The following is a 14,152-nucleotide window of genomic DNA, read 5'->3' on the forward strand; positions in this document are numbered from 1 at the left end:
TCGAGGACAATGGAGTCAGTGTGAAGATTGCGCGTCACCTCCGAATGATGACGCCGTAGAGCGCGTTAACTGCATAGCAATGAGGCCACAGATTCTAACGCCGTGTTGTATTGCTCAAAGAAAGAAATAATCAGGAATACGTCAGGACATGCGAGATAGCTATGTTAGCCGACGCCAGTAAATGCTGTGGCGCCATACTGCGTATAGTATTCGCTAGCCATCAGTATACTTTTCAATTCTGGTACACCTCTTCACCTCTGGAACTGAGAGTGCGTGGGCGAGGCTGCCACAGTAATCTCAGTGTGACCACCACGCACTGAAGAGGGCCCTGTATTTTGTGCACGATCTTTCCGTATATTATCAGCAAGAGTTTTGCTTCCATCCTTAACTTTTAGCAACCATAGTTTTCTTGATTTAGGTTTATGGCGGCCGGCTGTAACGTTTACTCTGGCTAGAATTCAGCCGCTATGACTGATATGCCCTAGTCCTGAAGCGCTCGCGAAGCACACCAGTACAAATAAATGTTCGGGTGATCAGTTCTGCGAAATCCCGCATGGTGGAGGCAGGGTTAATAGAATATACGTGTTCAACCGTTCGCTGCATAAATCTGCAGCATAATCCATGAGGTGTTCTTGGAAATAAACACTTACTTGTTAACGAAAAATTCATGCTGGTCCACTGAGCAAACCCGAGACCAACGCCTATATATCCGGGGCGGTCACGACCAAGTATTCAGAAAATGAATGTATGTTGTGGCATCAAGGCATACAGCTTTGGAGGTAGGACTTTTAACGTTGCTGGAATGATTTTAACCGGAAAAAATTAGCGCAGCTTGCATTCAGCCGCGCAATGCTGGGTCACAGGTGAGCTGGCGGGTACTTATCTGGTCCTTACTACTTGGTTAGGCTTTTACCCCCTTACCTGTCGTTTCACCATTCCCTGCTATACTATACTATACAGGGCTATGCTTGCTCTCTTTTTTGTCTTGTTGTTAGCCTGGGTATTTCAATATCTTTCTTTAAATGCCTTTCTCTCTCTCTCTCTCTGAAGTCGTCCTCTCAATTTCTATCTTTTTCACTCTTTCATCCCTTTCTTTCTGTCTATTTGGCTCTTTATTTTGTTCGCTTTTTATCAACGGCACGCGCAAACCTTCGCCATGACATCGCTGCTGTAAAACCTCGATAACGTGTGCGTGCTACAGAAATGGCGCAACTCGCACTGTTCACCACAGTGGTCGACTAAAAGTTAGCCAGGGAACACACGAGCGGCAAACACCGATTTGGGGCCGTATATTGCAGCATCTTTTCTTAACCATGTCTACAGAGTGCTTGGGTTGTGACTGAGCGTGTACTGGTTCATGATAATATTCGTTTTCTATCTACGACATCAGGCAAAGCTCGACCATGACAGGTCTGCTGTAAAAAGAAAAGAACTGGAACTTGTATTGTCACTTTTTAAGGAAAGGGGAGGTAAGTTGTTTTTACTAATATATTTTGAATGCTACATTGTTAAAAGCAACAAATGCTGGATCTTTCCACGCATATTGCCCTTACCTTTATAGATGCTATTAGTATGCAGACGGAGAGCTTGCTCAATGTACCGCATAGCAGGAAGAGGGCCTAATGTGGGTGGAAAGCTGAACGCAAGTTACTTCCCAGCAAGATGGGAAACTACAAGGGCTGAAATGTTGGAGAAGGATGCACGCCATCTAACAAAATTATGCTGCGAGATCTAAGACACAAAACAAAATCAAGTTTAGTCTACAAATGTATGCTTAATATATCAACTCCTTTATTTATTCTGAAATGAAAAAAAAGACGTTATAATTTAGTTTAATTACGGTAGAATCCGCTATAAAAACGGTTTCATGTTCGGGACTCTCTTAAAATAAGCGCCTCTCGATTTACGAGCACTGTATAAGCGTTGCAACGAGAGAGAGAAAGAGAGAGAGAGAATAAACTGTATTGTAGAATTAGAGTACGTGGCTAATCCCGGGTGGAGTCCTCTTGTAGAGCCCCACTGGCCACGGTGGCTCGCCGGGCTGGTCGAGGGTCACCAGTTGGCTCCCCAATGCCAGCTCGAAAAGCCGTTCCTCCCAAGACCACGTTGTGAGTGTTTGTAGTGAGCGCGCCAACCTAGATACTGCATGGGCTGGCCGCTCGGTACATTGGAAAGACATGTGTGTAAGTGTGGCTGCGTGGTAGCTACACCAGGGGCATACGCCTGCTGTGTATACGTGTAAAAAATTGCGTGTAGTTTTGATATGTGGAGGTATGTGTTAGTTTGGAGGCGGCGCCAATCCCGGTCTTGTTGGCTGCTGAAGTTGGGATGTGGAGGGGCGTACTTGCGTCTTGTAAGGCGTTGGTTTTCCAATATCTGCCTGCTTGGGACACTTTGCTTCTCGTGGTGCCCTGTGAGATGTCCTGAGGAGAGTCCTGCGTCTCGGCCAGTAAGTCCGCGAGCTACGCAGTTTGCCTCCTCGTTCCCTCTCAGGCCATCATGACCTGGGCACCAAGTGATGCCATGTGCCTCCATGAACGCGGGCCCCAAAATATCAGTGACGTATCTTGGAAGTGTACCTCTAAGGTGTAAGCGACATGCGGTTTGTGAGTCTGTCAAAATATACGCTGGGCGCCCCTTTCTTTCGGCTTCTCTGAGTGCCAAGGCAATGGCTGCTGCCTCTGCGGCGGCACTTGATCTGGTGCGTAGGGACACGCAGGCCACGACTTTGCTTTAAGTAGTCACTGCCAATGCATATGCTTGTTTCTTGAGCCATGTGGCGGCGCGGGAAAAAAACTGGCGTCGGTAAAGTAGGCGTCTGGATCGCTACTTCTCTGCAGGAGTTTTCATGCTCGCGCTTGACGGCGCTTTTTGTTGTAGAGCGGGTGAATGTTTTAGGGGCGAAGCTCCTTAAGCCGTGGGTCGTGCGTCCCCGATGTATGTAGTAGCCACCTCTCGTTTCGTTCGTGGAGTGTCCGCTAGATGGCGGTACTTGTATATGATTAGTTCGTGGAGTGTACGCTAGATGGCGGTACTTGTATATGATGAAAACACGGCTCAAGGCCGGCTAGATAACTGACGACGACGAAGTGGAAAGCTCGAGCAGCAACCACGATTTCTCTGAGGAAGACGACGCTCGGGTCTTCGGTTCTTCGGACGTGTTCAAGGCCGGCTAGATAACTGAGGACAACGAAGTGGGAAGCTCGAGCAGCAACCACGATTTCTCTGAGGAATACGACGCTCGGGTCTTCGGTTCTTCGGACTTCAACGCCTGATGCTCACCACCCCTTCAAGAAGCGGCTCTGCCAGTCCGATCCCGCAACCTGTTCCTGCAGTGGATACTCCTGTCCACCGCTACAGCCGCCGACTGCGAGGCCTTAGTCCCGCGGCCATCTGGAACTTCTCCAGCCAAGCACTACAACAGGAGAAATGGCCACCACCGGCGCTTCACAGGTGACTGTTGAGCAGCCGATGCGAGAAAGTTTGATGTTTAACATTTCTCATGTGTTTACTAGTGGGGCGAATTACTCGTATTTACGGTTTACCGATGATGCCCCCCGGAGCTTCGCCCCACTCATCATCATTCACCCCGTGGATATGCTGTAACTTGTTTTGGAAGTGGTTCCACTATGATTTGATCATGTATTTGCTTGGGTACAATGACCGTCTCATCGCCAGAATATCGAGGGGTTAGAAGGTATCCCAGCCTCTGTAGCAGTTTTCTTACCCGGTGCGTAGCGGTGAGTCGTTCTCGCTTTGCGTTAGCGTGGCGGCTGCCATTTCTTCATACGTATTATGCATGCCGAGTTCAATGAGTTTTTCTGTGCTTGTGCTGTTCGAAAGTCGCATTGCTGCTTTGTACGCAATTCTGATGAGGCCGTCAATCTGCTCTATTTCGGGCTTGCGTGTTGCTTGAAAGGGAAGAGCGAACGTGACTCGGCTGAGAACGAAGGCATGTACAAGGCGTACCGTGCCGGCCTCTGTCATCTCATCATTACTTCGCTCAATTCTCGCTATAAAAGATGCAATGCACTTTACGGTGTGTTTGAGTTTGCGTATTGCAGTCTTTGCGCTGTTGTTTTCTTGCACGTGCATGCCTGGTATTCGAGCTACTGGGGTCCTGTTGATGATCTGTCCGGCAATTTCCAGCTGCAGCGCGAGTAACGGTTGGGCTGAGTGCGTCGGGGTCCTATTTGCAAATTTTCCGATTTTTTAGGAGCGCATGACATGCCTGCTGCAGTGAGGTAGCCTGGAATCATGTCTATAGCAGTTTGCAGTACATCTTGTCGTTCTCCATAGGAACCCTTTGTTGCTCATAGCATAATATCGTCCGCGTAAAGGGCACAGCCCAGGTTTGGTAGAGTCTCCAGCTGGAGGACTAGTTTCCGTAGGCCGATATTGAATAAAAATTGAGACAAGATGGAGCCTTGAGGGTTGCCTTTCAGAGGGAGGTTGTATGGTGATGATTTGGTACCAGCCATGCCATTCTGCGCCTCGAGATTTCCAAGAAAATTACAGGCATAGTTAAATATCCGTTGTCCACAACCTATGGCGGCACGACCGTCTAGTATAGTAGAGTGCGCATTATTATCAAATGCTTTTTCGATGTCGAGTGCAACAAGTAGATTGTTGAGACTACCTAGCGCTGGGTTAAACACTACCTCTTGAGCAATAAGAAGATATCCTGGGTAGACACTCCTCGCCTAAATATTTACATAGATGTTGCTAGAAGCCCTCGTTCTTCTATATATTGGTCAAGGCGGGTTAGTATTGCTTTTTTGAAGAGTGTGCCAATGCATGACGGCAATGAAATTGGCCGTAGCTGATCAAGGCTTCGCCGTTTACCTAGTTTAGGTGTGAGTACAACCTGTGCCAGTGTCCATTGTGCAGGTATCTTTCCACACGGTGACCAGCCTTCCTGATTATAGTGGTCCGTGATGGCTTGTAATGCTTCATTGCTGAGGTTCCATATCATGGCATTTGTAATGTCACAAAATCAGGGCGCTGTATTTCTTTTGAAGTTTTGCGCCGCTGCAAAAAGCTCCGTAAAGGTTATGGGTAACATCTACCTCAGTGTTGGGTACTCCATCGTATTCTTGACTGGGTGGTGGGCTAACGTTTCGCTTGCGTTCTGGTGTGTAGCGTTGTTTCAGCTCTTATATTAACTGATCCGGATCACCTTGAAATTCCCCAGCTAGCCGTTGAAGGGTAGCGTTCGTTTCGGTTCTTATTGCAGAGAGATCCAAAAGACTCCGTAGAATGTTCCACGTCTTTTTCATGCTTAATGTGCCTTTGAAGGAATCGCAGAAGGTGCGCCAGTTGCTTTTGTAGAGTTCCTTTGAGTATGCGTTTTCTTCCTTGTGATTTTCGCTATACAGAGTCTGAGTTTCTTATTTAACTTTTGTCGGAGCAACCGTTTCGTGAGGCCTCCACGAGCTTCCCAAAGATGTGGCAAGTGGGTGTCAATGGCAGATGTGTGAAGTGGGTGTCAATGGCATCGCGACACATACAATGCACAGAGTGGTATGCGTAGCACTCGAGCGCTGGCAGTTTCTGTGGCATTATTTAGCGAAGGTTACATTACTAGAACTGTGGACAGCCAAAACTTCAAACACGTGCAGTTGGAGTTGGCGCTCACAATTCGCATTACGCAGTATTGTAATCGTCGGTGATTTTTTTCGTGCATCTTAATAGGGCCTCCTGTTTTTCCTTAGTAGATTGCATCTAATACTCTTGGTAGTTCCTCATTTTTCCTAAACGCAAAAGGGTGTTGCAGCCCTAGGTTTGCGAGAGTAACGGACAGCCTAAGGCTTTCCCATCGAAAATTAAATATTAATTTAGATCGTCTCCCTTCTGTCCGCAACAAAATCCCAGCATCAAAGAATGTTTTTTTTTAATTTCTGAATAAATACCTAAAAAGATGGTATGCGAAGGGAGTGAGCGTATTTTTGTGGAGAGAAGAACCTGCCAGAACAACCGTGAACAAGCAACGTTCTGTGATATTTTCTTTGAGGATTGTGAGTGGCGTAGAAGAAAAATATCGATATCGAACAAAACATCATTTTTGTCCCTGCAAATGCGGTACCACGTTTACTTAATTTTTGCCACCCTTGATTCGGATAGCTTCCGAATGAGAATTACACGAGTATTTCTGCATTGGCTGACTCTAAGCAATGTTTCATATGAGGCCTTTCCCATCGACTATTTCAAGCCTATGCTCACACTTGGTAACAGTGAAAAGCTGCGTAAGCTCATTAAGCAGTTGGTTCCTGTGTGCCTCCGTATATATACATGCTTCTTTTCGGGGCTTCCAATCCATGGATCAGACGCCTTCGTTGGCGCAACCCAGAGGCGCTGTCCAACATAGGGTCACCTAAGTACAATTGAGAGTGGCGTATGATGGTGTCACTCTCATTAGTAAATAATGCTTTGCAATTATAACGAAGTTTTTGTTGCCTCGTCATTCGACTTACCGGGCATTGCTGCTGTGGTCTGGCTCGATGAGAAGCTGGCCGTATATGCCGCTTGGTTTCTTGCAGCTTGTGTGTAGGATGGATTCTAATTGAGCTACGTATGTATGCATATATGCTGCCTCTGAAGCCATGGCGCGTTCAAGGTAACCGCCCACTCTGCTGATAATATACAAGACGTTTAACACTTACTGAAACATTCCACTGGTTTTATTTTAATGCGTGATTTTCATTCCGCGTGCGCCGAACGCAAATAGTGTTTGTCAGAAAACTCTGAGCTCTGCAAGGCAGCTCGCCCAACCGCAAAACACTTTCGACACATTTTTTGCGCGCGTCACCGCTTCGCTGTCACCTTAAAGTTAGCGACGAAAGGGACGGAAACGCTTCATTATGGCCCCGCTAGCTTCTTTCTCTCATTGCAAAATGCAGAAGAAGCACGACCTGTCGTGTCAGCCGCAAACGTGCAAAGAGCGTCGAGGTCGCCCAGGCGCGAATGAAGCGACACGCGGAATATGCGCGTCGCAGCAAAATGTGGTGCAGTCAGCGAATGTGTGCTTGCGAAAAGACGTGAGGCAACGCAACTACGCTTTGAACCCATGAAATACAACGAATGTCGTGAGCACTACCGCAGGAATCCTGTTGCAGCGGGGATTTCTGTTGTCGAGTCCGATCCCGCGCATTGGTGGCAACCAAATGCTTCGCTTTGGCTCGACTGCCACCTGTGCGTGGGATCCAACTTTTTGTTTGTTATTGAGGCTTATCATAACTGTTTCTAAGAGATGACGCTGTGGAGTAAGTTTAATGAATGTTTGATGGCAAGGGGCAGCGATAGTGGCTGCATGAAGATACATCTCGGGACTGCTGTATGAAAGACTGAATATTTCCCAACTATTCATATGAAGGTGGCAAGAAAAAAGAAAATTTTTGTTCGTCGTCCCCGACGAACAAAAATTTGTTTATATAGGCCTTGCCATAATCTGATTTAAGAACTCATGTGATACATTTGCAGAAACATCTCCCGCTCTGCGTTGTATGGCCGGGTGGGGTCTCAGAGGATATTTTAGATATTTGATGTTAAGGCTATCGGGATATTCCTAATTAGTTCAATACCCTATACGTTGTGTCATAAAAGTAGAGGTATATTGTAGACAGTATATACATATATCATTTCCTCACAAAAAGAATTGAGCGGGAAACTGTGACCCAACGTGCCCAGTAATCTCGATTGTTTGATAAGGAAAAACCTAAATAAATGCTTCGCGCGTAAAGGTAAAGGAGGAGAAAAAAGAATACACGGAAAGAAGGCGCTTCTTACAATATATGTGAAGTGCGGCTTTTATGAACCATTTTCTTACGTGGGGACGCGGGGATTGTAACTTTTAGTTTCTTGGCCTAGGTTAATGAAATTTGTTACCCTCTATCATTTACCGCCGACGCTTTTGTACAGCTCTATGGAATGCAGTTGCACCAGTCTCAATGTAAACATTGGGTATGTTGGGATGTATCGCTACTTTTGCGGACGCGGAACGAAGCTTTGCGATCACCCCTGTCAACTACTAACGCCTAAAGCTTCATCTTCTTGTGCGATAAGCCGCACCCGCACCGCAGAGCCGACGCCTTCTCGGCAGTCCGAAGCTGACGGCGACTTCATGCCGCAGATGTATCCTCTTACATTATTAACTTTTGTAAGTAAAATGAGAACGTTATTCTGCTAGTGGGGACTTGCACTCTCGTTTTATCGAAACAGGACCAGGAACGTGTAAGCAGAAAGATAGGGTCTCAGTGGAGCGGCGCGAGAGCAAGCGTCGGCAGATCGTCTCCATAGTAAAGCCGGTAAATCGCCACTCGCACGTCATCTGATAAATATTAAGCGTTTTGATGAAAAAAATTACACGATCTACCGCTAAAGAGGACCATGAGGCGATGCCACTGGGCGATGCGAAGCCAGAGCACTTGCACGATCGCGTTCCGTTGGCGTTCGCTGGGCATGCTACCGACCTCGCGTCGTGGAACGCGATGATGAACACTACGCGCGTCGTGTCTTCCCTCTAGCCTGGCCGTTAATTCTCACAGGACGTGCGGGGAACGCGGTCGACAGGCGCGTGAGAGAGTGGCGGCGTAGGAGAGGAGAGAGAGGGGGAGGGGACGCGCATGCACTGGCCCTCATCGCGGCACTGGGCAGGAGAGAATTGCGGCATGTCGAGCCCGCATTTCAAAGGAGCCAACCGAGGCAAGCGCTGGACTGAACGCGCGCAGCGCTTTACCATCTGAAGGAGAGGAGACTAGAGGAGGAGAGTAGCGCATGCGCTGTGAGAGCAGAAGCGAAAACGCAGGAGGAAGCGCAAGCAGGTGCTGGTAGAGAAGTGGAGAGAGGAACGCGCAGTTGTTGAAGAGAAGGAAGGAGAGGAAGGAAGGAGTTGTTGGAGAGAAGAGTCGCGCATGCGTAGTGTGAGTGCGGACTACGACGCTGCGTGCGGATGACCACGCCTCGTTACATACCCCCAAGCAAGAGATACTTCGCATCTAAAAGTGTTATTGTTGACATCGCTGTCGCTGTATTACCGTTCCGGCAAGGGAAGACACGACGTGCCGACAACCCAGTCTGTACGCCCCAATCTAATCGCTGGCTAGCCTCATCCATGTGATACCGTCCCCTTCTTTCTCCGTACGAAACTAAAGAGACTTGCACTTTGCCTCCCGTGCACAAGTCACCTTTCGAACAGCGGCGATTCCCGTGCTTACGGCCATGGATTGATCAAGCAGCGAGCACTCCGCTCGTAAACACAGCGGCCGTCGCCGTGGCAACAACCAATAGAAAAGCGCCTCTCAGCGGTTTTGCACGCTCCGCCAATAGGAGCGCCGCGTACATTGCAAGGTTCGTGAGAACGCCCTCCATTTTTTTGTTGTTTGCGCTTTTTCTATGTGGCGATCCTAAGCAAGAAAGGCGGGAACAGAAACGAGGAACATTGAGCACTGAAACGACGCGAGGTTGGCGGCGCTCGGTGGCCGGGAAGACTAGATACGACGTCCTGAATTGCGCCGTTTTAGCGCAATTTTGGGATTCTTTTTCGGCGACCTCACCTAAAAAAGTACTTTTTTTCGGGCACTTAGAGTGAGTTTTCAGCATAATTGTTTAGGTACTGCGTAAAGAAGAGACCGCAGATGCCAATACGTGTGTTTTCCAAAAATGATTTTTTTTTGTATTTTGGCTATTTGATCCCCGCGTCAACCCTTAATTGCCCATTTTAACCATTACGGTTATATGGCGTCGGGGCCGAACTTCAAGGCAAGGCTACCAACCACCATGCTACAATAACCACACGACCTGTACGACCACGGCTATCATTGTTTCAGGCACATGCCCACTTAGATTGCTGAAAAGTGTAACAGATAAGTGCATATATGGCTGTTTCTTCTATGTGTGCTAAATTGTACTGAATCTGTCTCCCGCAAGAACAGCTGCGATATCGAACCACAAAAAAAAAACGCGAAAGTGCAGGTGCGGTTTCGAATAAAACCTCGCTTTAAATTGTATCTGTACCGTGATCGCCCATGCTGCTCTTCTGTTCGTGTAGTCCGACTTCGCAGTCACTTCAAGGAAACCACCAAGCCTGCGCTGAGCACGCAGCACAGTCACAGCGAAAGCTGGAAGAGCGGCCTTTCTAGAACTTGTTGTAAACTCTCTTGGGGCTACTAATACAAGTACACCTGCATTGTATCCAGTACGTCATAAATCATCATAATTATTATGAAGTACGGAAGCAGCCACGATGCCATTATTAACGCGATAGCGTTGACAAGCTCGTTTCGCCGAAATTCCGGTGTCGGTACATTAGTTGTGAGCGAAATATCAGCGTTGTCCGTGAGCGAAAATTCGATATTTCTGCCAATAAATACGCAATAGAAAGCTTTGGTTCAAGTGAGAATCGAACACAGGCCTTCTGTGCGGCACGCAGCCGCTCTACCACAGAGCCAAACCATTGTTTGGAACTGCTTCATAAGAAAACCCTATACGAATGTCATGTCTCCTCAACGCATCTAATATTGCATGACAGAAGCATAGAATGCCGCCACGCGTGAAGACTTGGGAACTGCGCAACGAGTGAGGTTTTAAAGGCTCAACCATTACAAAGTGCTTAAACATAATTAACCATCATCAGCAAAAGCATCAACAAAATGAGTAGCTGCGTAGGTTGGCGTGTTGCCTTACGGACGTGCAGTGGGTACTTCGCTGATTCGCAAAAGGAAGAATTATGCGTAGCAGGAACACAATATCTTCTGTACTAAACGGGGTAGATTTTCAGCACCTTAGGTTTCCATGGCATAGCTCATGGTGTGGCACAAGACAATTGGAATTTACCTTAACTAAACTGCGATGCACAATTCCCTCTTTAAATTTTTATTTACACAGGCTTGGCTTTGTTCCTTCCCCTCAATTTTGTTAATGTTCGCAAGTAGAAAAAATAGAGCATTCTTTCACAGAATGTCGCAGATATAAACATCTAAGGCAAAGATTTCTCGAGCCTCCTTTCCGAAAACTTGGGCTTCAGTTTTCCGTAACGGCATTACTCTCCCTGGGGGCGTCGGCACTGGGGCACTGCAACAGGGACATATGTGAGGCGGTAGTTAACTATATAAAAGAATCAAAACGACTGCCATGCTAATGTTTCTAGTACATACTTATTTATTTCGATTATCGTGCATTAATTATTAAATTCTTTAATTTAACTCATTCTTTCTCTCCTTTTGATTATTATTTTCTTTCTTCCATCTCTTTAGCATCCAATTCGGAAACCGTAAACACAAATAATATTTTCGCTTACCCACAAATTATCAAATTATCTCTTTAGAATTATCCCTTTTTCTTCTCTCCTTCACAAATCCTACTGCCGCACTACTCGTGGCTGATCCCCCGTGGTGGGTTGTGCCATTCCTCTAGGAACAACCAACCAAATACGCAGCTGTACTTGCAGTAAGTATTCTAGGATAGTTTTTAAAGGCAAATGTTTCTCGCAGACGCCCCTTTTCTTGCGGCATGGTTGGTGGCCAGCGAGGTGTCCGTTTGAGAAGGCGATATGAACAAGGGCCGATTACGTTGTTACGCTCTAGTCTTGAGGCGAAGCTCATGCGTCCTCCAATTTTTCGTTATTCTGTGAAGAAGCTTGGCACCCGCTACACCTCTCATTGGCATTATGTACACTTCGTTGATGCCGTGGCTCGTGACGATAAGAATGTTCGGCTGACAACGTCAATGGGTTAGAAGCACTTTGTTTACGCTGTGGCTGTGGACGATGAAGAGTTATGGCTGAGCCATTTGTAATAGGTTGGAAGCATTAAACGACCCACTAGTTACGCAACGAGCATTGTGTGAAGCCAGGTTGTTATTTTACTCTTCTACCAAGCTATATTGGTAGCTATATTGGTAACGCTATTCCTTGCCTGGCATGATGCCTCTATAGAGTCTTTTTGCGAGGGAGTGCCAAGCACCGGCTCCGTGTTAGAATACTCGACTGCCACGCAGAGGGCCCAAGTTCAAATTTAATCTGATCCTGGATATTTTTGTTCTAGTTTTGCGCGACAGCAGTTACGGACACCGGCAGCGGCGGTGGCGGCGGACAACTACGACACCAAAACCGGCTGCTGTTGGAATCTCATGACAGCTTTCGTTGTAAAATCTTGCTCTATAGTATTAAGCTGTCAGCGTTCCTTGCATCAATAGAGAGCATATGTGAAAGTCTATGTGTGCGTGCGATCGCACGCAGGTTATATGGGCCGCCGATTGAAGCCAGCGCAGATATGGGAAGACTCGCACATGGTACAGCTTAACGGAAAAAGTGGGAGAAAAGTCGAAGTGTCAGGGAGAACCAATATCGTTTTTAAGTACGCATGTTCGCAGTGCTGAGATTTCTTTCGGAGATTTGACACCCACTCTATCCCCGTGCACGCGAATTGCTTCGGCCGTAATTAAATCAAGGAGAGTGCATTCGGGCAAGCCGTGTTTCCGCAGCGCAGCAGCTGTTTCGCGAGATTTTCCTCCGTAAACAACGGGGAGGGATACGAGAGAGTGACGACCTTTCACTTGCGAAACCTTTCCGAATCTCAAAGCCAGCAACCGCTCTCTTTCTCACACATCTTTCCAGCGGCATGCATCGGCTACCCCGAGATCGTTCCATTTCCAGCACCACATTGTAGTTCTCTCTCTCTCTCATTCTCAATTCGCACACCTAAGTGCAAGTCCTTTTCTAGTAACTCAAACAGCTAGCTGTGTGCACCGTGCGTATAGACTACTCGCGTGGTTACCGAAATCACTGACGCGGCTCACATAATTGCACTGCGGATGTCGCCACCCGGAAAGAGAAACGAGCTTGATAAGTAAAGCTGACGCGACGCTATGCAATACTGCTTTGAAATTCTGAGAGCGCCTTTGAAAGCATAGCGCGGGTGCCGTCTGCCACGAGCGTTATCTCCGGAACTAGAAGCAGCGCGGTTAGAGAAAGGGCTTGAAGCTGCTTGAGCATGGACCCAACGACGACGTGCCGATCCCAAGTTCCCAGCGAATGACCACGCTGCTAAACGACAGCTAAGAGCCGCGGACCCTGAGTTTCGGTCTATGGAGGTGGCGGTACGACTACGCTACGACAAGGCCCAGACAAGGCTACGACGGGCCCCTGGCTAGAGAGTCCTGCAAAACACTCATCGCCAAAAAAATTCGGGGACTCTTAAGCCTCGACTTTAAGAGTGGAACGCCCTAATGATATTGACACACACACACGCGCGCGCGCTAGCACGGACGCACATGCACACACGCACACGTACGCAAAGATGCACACACACGAACACACATGCACACGACATACCTATAGTAAAGGCAAAGGCTTCCGCCCTCTTCAACATCACGTTTATTTACCGCGCGGACGTCTCTCTCGGAGGCGGCTGCAGCAAGAGTAGAACGCGGTAGCGTAATCGGGCCGTGTTCGTATCGCCTTTCCAATCGCTAGCCTGCCTTCGCTTCTCGGTGGAGACCTAAACCGTGCTGCAAGGAAAACGAAAGTTCGGACGCCCTCAGGCTCGTATCTTTATTTGCCTCTACCTAGAATTTTCGCTCCCGGACAAAGCTGATTCTCGCTCACAACAAAAGACGGCGCCGCCGATACCGACACCGCAATTTCTGCGAAAAGAAACACTTTAACTCTATCGCGTTAAAAAGTGGCTACACTCAGAGCCGACGGATGGTTTAGTACGATAATATTGTCATCCATGTTCGACGGCAAAAATAGCACTTAGTAAAATAGACCCCAATGCTAAGCAAGAGCTACCAGATCCGCTGTTTCATCAGTCTTCCCGGAGTTAAGTCGCTGAAACTGCACTATTTTTTACTCTCTCTTCAGCTCTATCCTACGGCGGGCACAGTGAAGTAATACAATCCAAAACATGCCATCTTTCTGCGCCTGTTGTCTTGTCCACTTCCTGCTACACGATTAAGGCACATCTTATAACATTCACTGTCATTACGAAAAATGCTCTCGTGTGGAAGCTGCAGAATAAAGCATTGTTCAAACCGAAACGCTTTATTCGGTGAATTTGTGCCCGTGAAATGAAAAGTTAAAGCACAAGAAATCCACGATGTACATACACTGACAGCGGTAACCACTGCCGTCAGCCGCCAGTGATCTGAACATCGG

This window comes from Rhipicephalus sanguineus, chromosome 2 (assembly GCF_013339695.2).
Source record: "Rhipicephalus sanguineus isolate Rsan-2018 chromosome 2, BIME_Rsan_1.4, whole genome shotgun sequence".
NCBI lineage: Eukaryota > Metazoa > Arthropoda > Arachnida > Ixodida > Ixodidae > Rhipicephalus > Rhipicephalus sanguineus.